The 17,106-nt window shown below is 40.1% G+C and overlaps 1 protein-coding gene across 3 annotated transcripts in view; it reads right to left on the bottom strand.

The window, feature by feature from the left end:
• POU6F2 (POU class 6 homeobox 2) overlaps positions 1 to 17,106 on the bottom strand; it is a 496,629-nt gene that overhangs the window by 96,667 nt on the left and 382,856 nt on the right. The gene's annotated exons all lie outside the window — the stretch shown is intronic.

Below are 17,106 nucleotides of genomic sequence, written 5' to 3'. Positions count from 1 at the left end.
ACAGGACCATGACTGTTGGCTCTTGGCATACTAAACTAAAAATCCTCATATTTGAATTGCTCATAGCATTGGTCAGCCTCATAGGTCAATTAGTCAATCTTCTAGCACTTACAATCTGTGGAAAGTGCTCAGTGTCCCAGCATTATCAGAGCTTATCTCCCATCTTCTTTGTACCCCTCTCTTCTTTTACTTTCTTTCATCAATGTCACCACTATCATGGTCATATCTAGTACTTACATAGCACTCACTATGTGCCAGGCATTGTTCTAAGAACTTTACAAATACTAATTTAATCCTGATTGATAGCAAATCTATGACGTTGACACTTTAATCTGCATTTTTAAAAGAAGGCAACGAAGGCATAAAAGGGCTAAGCAACTTGCCTAAGATCACACAGCTACTAAACAAGAGCCAGAATTCAAACCCAAGCAGTCAGGCTTCAGCCTCCTCTCCTAACTATACATCTTGCTTCTCATTATCTTTATTTTAATTTTTAAAGTATCTTTATTTTTAGGGGGCATTATTATTATTATTATCATTACTATTACTCAATAGCAAGGGTAAGCAAACTACTGCTCCTGGGCCAAATCTGGCCCATCGCTTGTTTTGGTATGGCCTATAAGCTAAGAATGATTTTTATAGATGAACACTGGCAACTGATTTGATAATGAGGAGCACTAAGTTTGTACTCTAATTATGTGATACATTATTCCCTGGTGATTGCTAATTTTATGTGTCAACTTGACAGGGCCACAGGATGCTTAGATTTGTGATCAAATATTATTCTGGGTGTTTCCATGAGAACATTTTTGGATGAGGTGAACATTTAAGTTGGTAGACTGAATAAAGCAGATTACTCTTCAATATGTGGGTGGGCCTCATCCAATCAGTTGAAGGCTTGTGCAGAACAAAGACTGACCCTCCCCCTAGCAAGAGAGAATTCTTCTGCCTGCTCACCTTCAGACTCTATCTGGTATATCAGCTCTGCAGATTTTGGATTTGAGAACTTCCATTATAAGGAGTTGTGTGGATAGATATATTCTATTGATCCTTTTTCTTTGGAGAACGCTGACTAATACATGTCCCCCAAAAGAATTCCATTCTTCTCATTAGTAAATCTGTATTATAAACATTCTACTCAATTCCTATTATTATATTCTGAATTTCATCAATACAAATTTTGTGGAAATTTGTTTTCTCTCTTTATATAAGTACATAAAGATTATCCTTGGCCAGGTGCAGTAGCTCAAGCCTGTAATTCTAGCCCTCTGAGAGGCTGAAGCCAGAGGATCGCTTCAGACCAGGAGATTGAGACTAGGTTGGGCAACATAGGGAGACCTAATTCCTACAAAAAATTTAAAAAAATTAGCAGGCATGGTAGTGCATGCCTATAGTACTAGCTATTTGGGAGGGAGGCTGAAGCAGAAGGATTGGTTGAGCCTAGAATTTGGAGGCTGAAGTGAGCCACGACTGCATCACTGAACTGTAGCCTGGGTGACAGAGCAAGATCCTATCTCAAAAAAGAAGAAAACAGAACACATACAAAAAACAAACAGACAAACAAAAAGAATATCCGTAACTTGCAAAGCCTAAGATACTTAATCATCTAGTCCTTTACATAATATGTTTGCTGGCTCCTGTACTATAGCAATAAGCCTGTGGTTGAATGTAAACTAATTAGTTGGATTAACTAATTGTCTACCTTGAGTGGGGGTTTGGCAGAATTATCAGTGGAACCAAATGACAGAGGGTAACCACAGTGTGTCCAGTATGACTCTCCTCTTGGGTGGTAATGGGGAAAGCCACAGAGCTGGCTCAAGGGGACATCTGTAGAAGTGACAGAATAGCCAGTGGACTGACTCTGAGTAGAGTAGTCAGGGGTAAAGGATGGAGGGAGGAGGAGAGAGGACCAGACGTTAGTGCTCCGGGCCCCCAGATTGAACTTCAGGAACCATTCTCGGCTGGGCATGGTGGCTCACATCTGTAATCCCAGCACCTTGTGAGGCTGAGGTGGGCAGATCATGAGGTTAAGAGTTTGAGACCAGCCTGACCAACATGGTGAAACCCGTCTCTACTAAAAATACAAAAAAAATTAGCTGGGCATGGTGGCGCACGCCTGTAGTCCCAGCTACTCAGGAAGCTGAGGCAGGAGAATTGCTTGAACCCAGGAGGCAGAGGTTGCAGTGAGCCGAGATTGTGCCACTGCACTCCAGCCTGGGCAACAGAGAGAGACTCTGTCTCAAAAAAAAAGAGTCATTCTCCGAGTCTGGCTTCTTTTTCCCTGAAAACACATAGACAGCCTTGATTCCATTGACTGCAAAGCTCTAAGTATTCTTCCTTCCACCATTGCGCAGGTCCATGCCCTGCAGAGGAGAACTGTATTCCTTTCATCTTTCTGGAAATTCATATGGTCTTTGAGAAAGGGACAGTATTAGTTAGGGTTCTCCAGAGAAACAGAACTGATAGGAGATACCTCTGTCTGTGTGTCTACCTATATATTGAGAAGGAGATGGATTTATTTTAAGGAATTGGCTCACAAGATTATGGAGTCTGGCAATTCAAATCTGCAGGTTGAGGCTACAGGGTGGAGACCCAGGAAAAGCCCATGTTGAAGTTCAAGTTCAAAGGTAATCTGTTGCAGGATTCCCTTTTGCTTGGGAAAGGTCAGTCTTTTGTTCTATGAGGCAATCTGCTTTACTCACAGTCCACCAATTTAAATGTTAATTTTATCCAAAACACCCAGAATAACACTTGAACTATGTGGGCACCATGGCCCAATCAAGTTGACACATAAATTAACCATTACAGTAATTAATTTAGGCAGGGGTGGGGAGGGGACATAGTTGGCCAAAGCAGTGGTACCCATTTGCAGCAAAAGAGAAATCATCCAATTGAATAACTACTACTGATTCAGACGTCCCGCAGCACATTCACCAACGTCTTCCTCTGGCTCTTCCTGCCTTCTAAATTATACTAGAACTTCAGAGCCCTGTTCAAGTTCCACCACCTCACGAAAGTCTTCTTGGACACTTTCAGTCCTCAGTTGGCTCCTCTTTGGGTCTTTGAGAGCAACTACTGTCTTCCCACACCGTTGATCCTTTACTATGTTCTCTTACGTTGCACGTTAGTCTTGCCTTCTGGAAACATCTGAATAATCTATATCAGTGACAATGACCCCAAGTCATCAGGAAGTTGCAGTTAGGTTTCCTTTCATTTACACTGGGAAATCTCATCAATCTGTCAAATTTGTGAAGTGTCTACTTTACCAGGGTGTTGGAGGATAATGCAGGAATACCTCGGAGATATTATGTTAGGTTCCAGACTACCACAATAAAGTCAATATTGCAATAAAGCAAGTCACATGTTTTTTGGTTTACTAGTGAATATGAAAGTTATGTTTACACTCAGTCTATGAAGTGTTCAACAGCATTATATCTAATGTATAAAAATACTTTAGGCTGGGTGTGATGGCAGCTGAGACAGGAGTATTGCTTGAGCCCAGGAGTTTGAGGCCAGCCTGGGCAACAGAGTGACACCCTGCCTCTAACCACCCCCACCAAAAAAAAGTAGCTACGATTGGTGGTATGTGCCTATAGTCCCAGCTACTTGGGAGGTCAAGGTGGGAGGATCACTTGAGCCTGGGAGGTTGAGGCTGTAGTGAACTATGATCACACCACTGCATCCCAGCCTGGATGACAGAGCAAATATCTCTGAAAAAAATACTTTATTGTTAAAAAATGCTAACAATTGGCTGGGCATGGTGGCTCAGGCTTGTAATACTAGCACTTTGGGAGGCCAAGGAGGACGGATCACCTGAGGTCAGGAGTTCAAGACCAGCCCGACCAACATGGTGAAATCCCATCTCTACAAAAATACAAAACAAAAAATTAGCTGGGCATGGTGGTGGGTGCCTGTAATCCCAGCTACTCAGGAGGCTGAGGCGGGAGAATTGCTTGAACCCTGGAGGCGGAGGTTACAGTGAGCCGAGATCACACCATTGCACTCCAGCCTGGGCAACAGAGCCAGACTCTTTCTCAAAAAAAAAAAAAAAAAAAGGAAAAAAAAAAAAAAAAGCTAACAGTCATCTGAGCCTTCAGTGAGTTTATCTTTTTGCTGATGGAGGGTCTTGCCTCAATGTTGATGGCTGCTGACCGATCGGGGTAGGGGTTGCTGGAGGTTGGGGTGGCTGTGGAAATTTTTTATTTTACCCACAGCAGAACTTCTTTCAAAATTGGAGTCAATCCTGTTAAACCCTGCTGCTGTCTTAGCAACTAGTAGTTTATGTAGCATTCTAAATCCTCTGTTGTCACTTCAGCAATGTTCACAGTGGCTTCACCAGGAAGAGATTCCATCTGAAGGAATCACTTTCTTCACTCATCCTTAAGAAACAACTCCTCGTCCTTTTAAATTTTCTCAGGAGATTGCAGTCACATGAGATTCAGTCACATCTTTAGGCTTCACTTCTAATTCTAGTTCTCTTGCTATTATATTTCCACCCCACCTTCAGTTCCTTCCTTCAATGAAGTCCTGAACCCCACAAAGTCATTCATGAAGGTTGGAATCAACTTCTTTCAAACTCCCCTTAGTATTGTTATTTTCACCTCATTCTAGATGTACTGTCATCCAGGCTTTGTTGTTCCATTTATAAAGCACAGGTAGAGTTGATTTAGAATCAAACTTAAGGGTCCTAGGATTTTATCCTAGGAATGGTAGATGAGCACTGGCTTTAACTTAAAGTTACCAGCTTCATTAGCTTCTAATAGGAGAGCCAGCCTGTCCTTTGAAGCTTGAAGTCAGGCATTGAATTCTCTAGCTATGAAAGTCTTAGATGGTATCTTCTTCCAATAGAAAGCTGTTTCATCTACACTGAAAATCTGTTTAGTGTAACCGCCTTCATCAATGATCTTAGCTAGGTCTTCTGAAAAACTTGCTGCAGCTTCTACACCAGCACTTGCTGCTCCGTCTTGAACTTTTACATTATGGAGATGGCTTTTTGCCTTAAGTCTCATGAACCAACCTCTGCTAGCTTCCAACTTTTCTTCTGCAGCTTCCTCATCTCGCTCAGCCTTCATGTAATTGAAGAGAGGGCCTTGGTCTGGATTAAGCTTTGGCGTAAGGGAGTGCTGTGGCTGGTTTGATCGATCCAGACCACTCAAACTTTATCCGTATCAGCGACAAGGCTGGTTCACTTTCCTTTTAACTTTCTTCAAGAACTTTTTCTTTGCATTCACAACTTGGCTAACTGCTATAAGAGGCCTAGCTTTCTGCCTTTCTTGATTTTTGAATGCCTTTCCCAGCAAACGCAGTCATTTCTAGCTTTTGATTTAAAGTGAGAGACATGCAACTCTTCCTTTCACTTAAACCTGGAGGTCATTATAGGGTTATTAATTGGCCTAATTTCAATATTGTTGTGCCTCAGGGAAGAGAGAGGCCTGAGGAGAAGGGGATAGACAGGGAAATGGTTGGCTGGTGGAGCAGTCAGAATACACACAACATTTATCAATTAAATTTGCCACGTTTTATGGGTATGATACATAGCACCCCAAAACAATTACAATAGTAACATCAAAGATCACTGACCACAGATCATCACATGAGACCTCATAATAATGAATAAACTTGCAATATTGTGTGAATTAACAAAATGTGACACAGAGACACAAAGTGAGCACATGCCGTTGGAGAAATGGTGCCGACAGACGTGCTAGATGCAGGGTTACCACAAACCTTCAACTGGTAGAAACTGCCCTACTTGGAAAAAGCAATAAAGCAAAGTGCAATACAATGAGGTGTGCCTGTATGAGATCATGTTTGTGACAGTACCATATAAACCACAGGCAAGATACAAATAGAAGATTTTTATTACTATGATACTCTGTTTAAGAAGGCAGGGGATGGGAGCAAAATGCTTTTAAAAGATTTACATTTTACACCTTTTATGGGAAAACTCATCTATCAAGAGAAACTTGTTTGAGGGTAATGGATAGCCAAGGTTTTCCTGTGCTATCTTGATGTTCTTCCATTCTGTGTCTTTTCAAATACATTTATTTTCAGATTTTAAAATTGTGTTTATGTTCACAGCATGAGTGGTGGCCATTGGACAAATGGCTTCCCAAGATCATTGCATATTTGAACGTTTAAATTTAAAATTAAAGGTTCAAATTTAAACATATATGAACATTTTGACTGACAGGAGGAAAGGAAATAATTCCCAAATTACTGCTACTGGCAATGGTTAAATTAATGAAGATTAATTCATCAATTTTTTTTGGATAAATGACTTTTGGTGAATAGTGTTTGCCATGGGTGAAAAAGACTCCAAAGCTTTCCTGTGATTCTCAAAATATTGCCCCTCTTCAGGTCTCCCCCTCTATCTTTGTAAAGATGAGCCCCAAAACTTTGTGTATTCCTGAAACACTCACCCCTCCTCTCTCCTCTGGGTTCTCAAAGCTGCCACTATAGTCTACCTTGGAGGCCACCGGAAGTAAGCCCTGACATCTTGTATCCCTGTTTGTGCTGGTCACCTCAAGAAGCCCCAAAATCCCAGTTCCATCTGCACATCTGCACATCTTTTCCCATATGGCATCCTCCCCTGCTTCCCTAACTCCTGAGACCTCCCTCTGGGCTCTCTGAAATTTCTGGTCCTTCAGTAGCCAAGTCGCCCAACTCCTCAACATCTTCTCAGAATATGCTCTGCACCTTTTTGCACCAGCAGAAGTCTGGCTGCCCCCTGAGGATGCTGCTTCCCTGAAGACCTCATAGGTGGTGGCTGTTCCCTACCCGTTCCTAGTGTCTCTGGGCCTGGGTGGGAGGGGATCTTGCTTGCTGATTGTTGCTGCTCTCAGACCATTCTCCTATCTCCTTGAAGACCGCAGTTTAGAAGCTCATACTCCAGGACTATACCATGTGCTACCCTTTGTTACCCTCAAAGTCCTTAAGTCACCCCACCTCATTCCTTGAAGCCTTTGCTCCTGGCTCTCTGTCATGCCTTGTGGAATTATGACTGTTGGGGGAAGTGTGTGTGTGCGTCTGTGTGTGTGTGTGTGTGTGTTTGTGATATTTATCTCCTTCCAATACTGTGGTCTCCCAGTTCTTTGCCCATCTCTCCTCAGGGAGGATGTCCTTATGTCCTTTGCTCTACCTCAGCCATATTTCCCAAGGTCATGCTCTGGTATTGTCAATGACCACACCCTTTCCATTGTTTCAGTACAAATATTCCACTCTCTGGCCTTTCCTGCCTGTTTCCAGCTCATTCCTGTGACTACTTCAAACTCCAATGGTGAAACAACTGGAGTTTGTTACTGGTTAAACAATTCTTTAACCCCACTGGAATTTATAACACCTAAATCCCACCACCTTTCTATTGTCCCTAAGCATCCCATCCCCTAGGGTTCTTCCTTCTTTACCCAGCTTAATATTTCATTGTTCAACTTTGCACCTGCTCTGTGCCTGCACCTACACAGCTGAGTGTGGCTGGAGAAAAACCTTTAACTGTGCTGATCAGCCTGACTTCAGATACATAACCATTAACCTCAAGTAGACACACCCTGACACCACCCAGCAATCCCAGGACATTTTACCCACACACCTAGAAGGACTGTTTTACATCATCTTGCTTCTCTTCAGACCTCTAGCACCTCCTTTCCCATTCTCACTCTTAGCCATTGACCTGGCTTCTTATTCCATTAGAATAGATAATCTACTTTTTGATGGGTTTGTTTTTTTCTTGCTAATTTATTTGAGTGCATCGTAGATTCTGGATATTAGTCCTTTGTCAGATGTACGGATTGTGAAGGTTTTTCTCTCACTCTCTGGGTTGTCTATTTACTCTGATGATTGTTCCTTTTGCCATGCAAAAGCTCTTTAGTTTAATTAAGTCTCGGCTATTTATCTTTGTTTTTATTGCATTTGCTTTTGGATTCTTGGTCGTGAAACCCTTGCCTAAGTCTAGAAGGGTTTTTGCAATGTTGTCTTCTAGAATTTTTGTAGTTTCAGGTCTTAGATTTAAGTTCTTAATCCATCTTGAGTTGATTTTTGCATAAGGTGAGAGATGAATATCCAGTTTCATTCTCCTACATGTGGCTAGCCAATTATCACAGCACCATTTGTTGAATAGGGTACCCTTCCCCACTTTATGCTTTTGTTTGCTTTATCAAAGATCACTTGACTGTAAGTATTTGGGTTTATTTCCAAGTTCTCTATTCAGTTCCACTGGTCTATGCGCCTGTTTTTATACCAGTACCATGGTGTTTTGGCAACTACGGCCTTATAGTATAGTTTGAAATCAGGTATTGCGATGCCTCCAGATTTGGGCTAAGGGCATGAATAGACAATTCTCAAAAGAAGATATACAAATGGCCAAAAAACATATGAAAAAATCCTCAACATCACTAATGATCAGGGAAATGCAAATCAAAACCACAATGTGATACCACCTTACTCCTGCAAGAATGGCCATAATCAAAAAATAAGAAAAAAAATAGATGTTGGCATGGGTGTGGTTAACAGGGAAAACTTCTACATTGCTGGTAGAAATGTAAACCAGTACAAACACTATGGAAAACAGTGTGGAGATTCCTTAAAGAACTAAAAGTAGAACAACCATTTGATCCAGGAATCCCACTGCTGGGTATCTACCCAGAGGAAAAGAAGTCATTACACGAAAAAGATACTTGCACACACATGTTTATGGTAGCACAATTTGCAATTGCAAAAATGTGGAACCAACCCAAATACCTGTCAATCAAAGAGTGGATAAATAAACTGTGGTATACATATATGAGAGACTACTACTCAGCCATAAAAAGGAATGAATTAATGGCATTTGCAGTGACTTGGATGAGACTGGAGACTATTATTCTAAGTAAAGTAACTCAGGAATGGAAAAGCAAACATTGTATGTTCTCACTCATAAGTGGAAGCTAAGCTATGAGGATTCATAGGCGTAAGAATGATACAATGGACTGTGGGGACTCAGGAGGAAAGGGTGGAAAAGGGGTGAAGGATAAAAGACCACAAATTGGGTGTACTGTGTACTGCTCAAATGATGGGAGCACCAAAATCTCACAAATCACCACTAAAGAATTTACTCATATAACCAAACATCACCTGCTCCCCAATAACCTATGGAAGTAAAAAAGAAGACAACTTCCATGCCCTTTCATTGCTGCAATACCCACCTGCAGCAACTATGTCTGTGTTCTGTTCCTGTGGATGAGAATGCTGAGCTCCTCTCTAGAGAAAATCCCCACTGCTTCAGTGCATCCATGCCTCTTGCCTATTCAAGAACATCCCTGATTTGTTTCATCAATTTCCTTCCTCTTTGGGATCTCTACCACCAAGATATATATATGAAGTTTCTGTTTTCATCTTAAAAAACAAACCTCTCTCAATCCCACCTCCCCTCTAGCTATTAGGCCATTTGTTGGCTTCCTTTCAGAGAAAAATGCCAGAAAAGAATTGTCTATTCTTCATGTCTCCAATTCTTCTTTCATTTCTTTTTGAATCCACTTTGATCACTCCAATTCATCACTCCCACTCCACTGAAGCTCTTGTCAAGGTCAAAACTTATTTCCAGGTGAAAACCCCCATGGTTAATTCTCAGATTTCTTTTTACTTGACCTACCCAAACTGGTTGACACAGTTAATCATTCTCTCCTTGAAAGACTTGATTTACTTTTTCTTCTAGGAGCCCCCTTTTCCTCCCTCATGGAGCCCTCTTCTTAATCTCCTAGGCCAATTTCTCTTCCTCCTCAGAAATCCTTAAAGTTGGGGTGCTCCAGGGTCCAGTACTTGAACCTCTGTTTCATTCAGGCTCGCTCTCAAAGTAATCTTATCCAGGCCCCTGGCTTTACATACCAGCAGTACACTGATGAACTTGCAAGTTTATATCTCCAGCACGGACCTTTTTCCAAAACCTGATTATCTAATTGCTTCCTCAACATTTTCTCTTAAACATTTAGTGATCTCGCAAACATGACATCGAAAACTGACATGTTAAGAACAAAACATGTGCACGGACCTTCTCTTCTCACTGTCTTCCTTACCTTGATCAATGAGGAACTTCATACTACCAGCTGCTGAGGTCAAAATAATTGCAGACATCCTTGACTCCTCTGTTTTCCTTACACTCCAAAGCCAATCCATCAGCAAATCCTATCAGCTCTTCCTTAAAATATATTCAGTCTGATTACTTCTCACCATCTCCACCACGTACAACATGGTACAAACCATGATTGTCTTTGTCTGGATTGCTGTAGTAGTCTCCTAAGTGGACTTCCTGCATTCGCTCCTGACTCTCGGCAGTCTGTCCTCTTTATAGCATCTACAGGTGTTTGTGTTTTATTCCAAGTACTAGCTACAGTTCTTAAATTGTCCTACAAGACCCAGTGTGATCTGGTCTCTGCTTCTTCTGTGGACCCATCTCCTGCCTCTGTCCCTCGCCCACTTTGTTCTGGTCTTGCTGGCCTTTTTTGTGCTTCCCAGAACCTTCCAAACATCCTCCTATCTCAGGGCTTTCCATCTGCTCCCTTTCCTGGAGTGTGCCCTTTCCACTGGTCCTGGGAGAGTGCCGTCTCTGATTAACCTATATCAAAAAGTAACCACCTACTCTAGCACTTTCTTTCACTTTGACCCCATTTATTATTCCCCCCATGTAAGTTATCAGTGTTTGATACACTATGTGTTTGTTTATTTGCCTTTTTAAATTTGTATGCATATTTGATTCCTGCCCTAGCTCCTAGAATAGTGCTTGGCATCTGTAAGTGCTTAATACATAGTTGATAAATAAACAAATGACTCAAAAGACTAAAATGATACCAGAACTGTAGATCAGAAGTTTACTAAAATGGTATCAGGAAACTGAAAAAAGTTCCCTAGAGGATGAGGTCTGGGTCATTTTGCCATAGAATCCTCTGTAAATCTTAGTGTTCCACAAGTCCTTCTGACCTTGCTTGTACTGCAAGCAAGCTTGACAGAAGGGAGGGGCCTAACAAGCGGATCCTGGCAGGTTCTTTTTGGGCTACTCAATTCTCCTTATATGTGTTGGAATAAACAATTGCATTTCCCCTCCCCACTTTTCTTTTTTTTTTTTTCTGGCCATTGATAGCTTTCAAGATGAAATAAAAAGTGCACTGTTTAAATGCACACTATCTGAATTTTGGTCCAGACTAGAAACTTCAAGATGTATTTTAGTATATGTTTTTTGAGCAATTTAAGACTAGATTATAATTGTGTTTAGATTCACTGAAAGAGTAGCTTCATAGTCTTAAACAAGGGGATAGGAAGGACTACCACGGCATTGGAGGCTGAGGAAACTGAATACCACTGTAAACTCTCAGACATCACCACCAGATAAGGACAGCCAGAGGGGACCTGGCACTGTCCTATGTGGCTGGGTGCCCTGCGTGCTGGCCGCTTGTGCAGGAGGTGCAACATCCATGAGACAGAAGCACTCTCTGTAGCCTTGCCTAACCCACTCACTTCTGCAAATAACCTTAGATTGTCTCAAATTCCCGAGCTCAAACATTTGTAGGTATTCTTTATTCAGACTCAAGAACTTGCAATTTCATTGTGACCTCTTCAAACAGCACGAGTAAGGAGAAGTGGTGAGAGAAACACATCTTTTAGTGTTGTTTCCTGGCTCCCAAAGTATGTTACATAAAAAGAAAAAGAATAAACTTTAAAATGTTTTTTGAACTGTCATTTGATGACGTGTTCAGCAGTCTTCAGAAAATAGGTACATGTTACTACCACATTAGGTAGAAAATAAGTTAAATAATAATTTCCAGCAGTAAGCCTGAAGGCTATCATATTGTCACTCAATATATTATCTGTTTCTGAAAATCCCCAAATGCATTTTAGTAGGTCTGCATGCTTTCAGCTTTCTGGATCACATACCATAGGCATTACATCCAAAAGAAACAGAGGCAGTCAAACTGATGGATTCTAATTTAGAAACTGAAAAGTGAATCTTCTAGTGTTTCTGAAGGTTAAAAAAATGACAGCCTTGCCTCTTTTCCTGAAAACTTATCTTTAATTATGCTTTGTGGTGGGAGAAAAACAGCATACTTGCTGAGTACAATACCTGAGTTTTAAGAACTACTTTCAATTAATTCATTCATACTTTAATCAGTGGGTCAAGGAGTCCGCTTTGCAGAGCTCACAGCTACATTTATGCAGCCAATCTTGATTTATAAGAGAAATCAAGGCTGAGCACAGTTGAATACAGGGAAATCACCACCTACAAATAGAAAGTAAATTTTACAGTGAGGGCTTCATTAGATTAAAACCTTTTGCCTGTTGGGGGTATGTTCTTTCTTTCCTGTTGAATTCCTGCATTCCCTCAGGCCAAGTACAACGTCCAGGCTCTCCACCTCTTCAGACCCCCCCTTGCATCAGGAAGGCCAAGGTTCACATCTGGTGAAGCAATCTGTGCATATCCACAATGTAGAAGCAGTGTCTCCAGAGGCAACACAGGCTCCATGAGGAAACGCACATGAGTGGTCAGATTGAATTCCATCAGCAGATGAGTGGGGAGAAAGGGAGCAAAACTAAGATCGATTGAGTGACTATTATGTCCTAGGTGCTGAAAGGTGCTTCACATACATTATTTAATCCTCACAACAAATTGTCAGAGGCATTTGAACCAGAGCAACTTCATCTTGAATAGGGACTGGGTAAAATAAGGTTGGGACCTCCTGGGATGCATTCCTAGATGGTTAGACATTCTAAGTCATAGGATGAGATAAGAGGTTGGCACATTTGCTGATAAAACAGGTTGCAGTGAAGAAGCCGGCCAAAACCCACCAAAACCAAAGACTGCCACGTGAGTGACCTCTGGTCGTCCTCATTGCTACACTCTCACCAGCGCCATGACAGTTTACAAATGCCACGGCAAGGTCAGGAAGTTACTCTATATTGTCTAAAAGGGGAGGCATAAATAATCCACCCCTTGTTTAGCATATCATCAAGAAATAACCATAAAAATGGGCAACCAGCAGCCCTTGGGGCTGCTCTGCCTATGGAGTAGCCATTCTTTCATTCCTTTACTTTCTTAATAAACTTGCTTTCCATTTACTCTATGGACTTACCCTGAATTCTTTCCTGCACAAGATCCAAGAACACCTCTCTTAGGGTCTGGATCTGGACCCCTTTCTGGTAACAAAATGAGTGCCCTACGTGATATTTTACAGGGTAGAGATATAAAGCCTGAGAATATTTATGTATATCTTCAAGGTTTCTACTCTTTCTACTTTAAATCATGTGCTTGAAGTTTAGATAAATTGTTTATTTTACATTTAACGTTTCAATTTTCTTTAACAACTGTGTATGGCTTGTATCTCGTCTCTCTCCCTCTAAAAGTATATTCAGTATATTCACTGGAAAGCATTTGCCTAACACCAAGTTAACTAGCACTAATTAATTCTCAAAATCCTAATTAATAGGTAACTGCATTGTGGGCAGTATTCTCAAAAGGAGCACTTTCCCGTGGTTAATATTTCACATGTACCTTAGCCATAGGAAGATACTCTCTGAAAATGCAATTCTAAATAAGGATGTTAACTACCCTGTTGAAAAGTACCTGAATACTTCACTGCAAACAAATCTTGCATGTAAAATATAAAAATTCTCTGTGTTGCATTTGAAATCTGATAAATATTTATTATCAATGCTGTTTGCTTTTAATCTGTTCAGGATATCATTTCTCCAGCTTCTTAGTAGTTAAACAAAAATGGCATTTACATTACAATATTGCTTGCCAACAATCTCATTTTCTGGTTTAGTCAGCAGCCCTTCATGCTTGATTAGTCTTTAATTATACAAATACCTACATATTAAAAAAAGTTTTCTTTTTTCCATACTTTGAGCATGTAATTATTTTCTCTTGCATGCAATAACCTTTAATTTTAGGATTAAGCAAGTGATTCTTTTTAGTATGGATGGGCCTTTTCAAGTGTTAAAGCAAATTTGGTTATTGTATTATGAGAAAAATTAACTTTGGGAAACCTCTCATCAGTGCATTTGACAGCTCCCTGATCAACTGTTACAGAAAGCATCTGGAATCTCAAAAACAAAACAAGACTTCATTCCTCCAGCTTTTTGCTATGTCTCCCTATCTCTTTGGTCTAGAAATGTGATCATTTAATAAATTAAAGCTCCAATGTACCAATTTTCCTATTTCCATAAATTAGGAAGGAGAGCATATATTTTACATAAAAATATTTTAATGCAAAGGCTGTTTACAGTTCTAGAAGAGAAAACTCTGAACTGTAAACTTTTATAACAAAATATTTTTCTATAATAAATGCAGAGAATGTTTAAAATATATGAGTATCTTGTTGGGTTATATGGTGTTTCTCTCTACTGGCCATCCTAATCCTTGAGGCCAATGAGATGATCAAACAACAATGAGGCTTAGAAGTGGTACTTCTCTTTGCAAAACCAAACTTAGTGTAGATGAGCAAATCCTTTTCTGTATTTGTTAGGTACCTTTTCTGTATTAGTTTCCTTCTTTCTGCTCTCATACTAAAGCCAGAAAAAAAAAAAATCATTTTCTTAAGGGAATCACCTTAAGAAGCAAACTAACCTGAGAATGTCATAGCACTCAATAGCCACATTAAATATGTACCATGTCCTAGGTTCCATATTAGGCATGAAGGAAACAGAGGTGAATAAGACTCACAGATCTATGCAGTAAGGTTTTGGCCTGTGTTTAACGTGCTGCCAAGAAGACATTTTAACTTTTCTTTATTATCTGTTCCAAAGTTTAATTCACGGGACAATAAAAGCATCTTCTTGTCATACTCAATTTTTTTTTTTTTTTAAATACAGAAGTACAGCTCCACTTCCTTTTGTCCTATTCTCAGGGTTAGCCAGAGGATCTCAGAGTCTGACAGGACCATAAAACACACCCGGTCCGACTCCTCTACTCTTCAAGAGAATCACTGAGGAAATATTAACTGATATTAATGAACAACCATCTTCAGTTATTCAATCTTTCTATTAAAATTCTCACAATGCTGTAGCTCAATCCATTAACCATTTTTTTGTGTGTGTGTATTGCCCTTGAGCCTTAAATAATATCTCTTTATGAATAAATTGTTTACAACTCTATAGAGCAGTAGTTCCTAAACCCTGCTGATCAGCAAAATCACTGGCTACACCCAAAACATTCTGATTTTGCAGTTATTGGGTTGGGTGACGGGAACTTGTATGATTAAAGAATCCCCATCTGATTAAAACTTTTTAATTTAATTTTTTCTTATGAGGAATTTTAAGTCCACCTAAATAAGACACAATAGTATAATTAAGTCACACGGACCCATCAGCCAGCTGCAATAATTATCACCTCACGGCCAATATTCTTTCATCTGTACCCCACCCAAACACCTCCACCCACATTACTCTTTTTCCTTCAACATCATTTTAGAAAAAAATCCTAGGACATGCCATCATTTCATTTGTATTTCAGTAGGTATCCTCAAAAGCTACTCTTAAAAAAAAACTACATATCACTATCACACCAAAAAATATTAAAAATAATTCTTTCATATCATCAGATATCCATCAGTGGTCATATTTTCAATTGTCTCATAAATGTCATACTTCTTCATTTTTACAGTTTGCTTGAATTGTAATCTAAATAAGGCTCACATAATGAGATTGGTGCTGTGTCTTTTGATCTACAAGTCCAATTCTCCTAGCTCAGTCTCTCTCTTTCTCTCAAAATTCATTTGTTGAAGACATCTCTGCAGGTGGTTTTGACATGTGGTCAAGGTGGGAATCACGACTGCTCTGAAGTACCCTCAGAGGCCACCCAGAAGGGACACTAGAGCAATTTGTACTCTGAAGCCCCCACCCTTGGTTATTAAACCCTTTGCCCCTTCCCCTCCAAGCCACCTGCAAACTGTTTTTTGTTTTTTGTTTTTGACTTTATAAACATTTTAGTTTTTATTTATTTATTTATTTTTGTTTTTGCTACTTCTCCCATTGAGAGGTGGAACTGCAAATATTTTAATAACATGGCATTTTTGGCTGTAGAGAGAACACAATACATGTATAAGTATTACTTTTTCCATCTTCTTATTAAATTTAGAAATCATCCAAACTTCCTAGCTTTTGTGGCATCAAGTCAAGTGAAATCAGGTGGATGCAGTTTGGAAAAATGTTGGAGGTGGCATGGTCACCGGCTTAGAGTAAAAGGTCAAATAATTTATCCTCCAAGCCAGAACAGTCCTGAGAATGAAATGTTAGTGATTACCTGGATGGTAGACTTGCAAAGAGACTACCCTGGTTAAAAGGAGGTAGGAGGATCCCTTGGGGTCAGACCGACCGGGGCTCAAACTCCAGCTCCATCTCTTACAAATTGTGGGGCTTTTGATAAGTTACCAGCTTCCTCTGAGCCCCAGTTTCCTCTCTTTCATAAGTAATTGCATGGCATACATAGAAAAACATACCCAAAACACCTAGGACAGTGTCTGGCATGTGTTAAATGCCCAGCAGTGTTTTTGTTTCTTAAACTGGATCATTGTTTTCATACTGGGAGATTCCATGTGTGTTTGTCTGCTCTTGCAGTGGGGTTTGAAGCAGCCAGGTTGTGTCATGTGAGAGTCCCAGGCATCCAATAGTGGGGTGTGAGGTGCAGTCAAAGTGGGAGATCCACTTTCATTTTCTTTGGGTCTCCGTATCTTCTTTATAATATGTTTATGCTTTGGGTAACACGATTTAACCCACGGATCAATCAGATCTATAAAGTATTAGCAAGACCTGCTTCTTTGCCTATTATATTCTGAATATCAAGAACTACCATGTGTTATTGAGATGGTAGGGAAAAGGAAACAGGTTAATTAGAAAATGGTGGTCCTTACTTTGATGTACACTTCTTCCCAGATATAATAAACTGATTTAAAGCATTTAAATCAAGCCCACATTTCCCAAAGAGCACTGTGAAGATAGTGCAGAGAAGGATGAGGTTGAAACAATTTCAAAGGAGTCATCATAACATGCAAGGCTTTTATAGTTCTTACAATGTGCCAAGCATGGTTCTAATTATAACAATAAATAGCTCTTCTTTCTTTTATTAGTAATTGTTATCTTCATCAAGAA

The sequence above is a fragment of the Piliocolobus tephrosceles genome, chromosome 8 (assembly GCF_002776525.5).
Source record: "Piliocolobus tephrosceles isolate RC106 chromosome 8, ASM277652v3, whole genome shotgun sequence".
NCBI classification, from domain to species: domain Eukaryota; kingdom Metazoa; phylum Chordata; class Mammalia; order Primates; family Cercopithecidae; genus Piliocolobus; species Piliocolobus tephrosceles.
The sequence above is the reverse complement of the archived record's forward strand: the minus strand, read 5'-3'. Positions and strand labels throughout refer to the sequence as shown.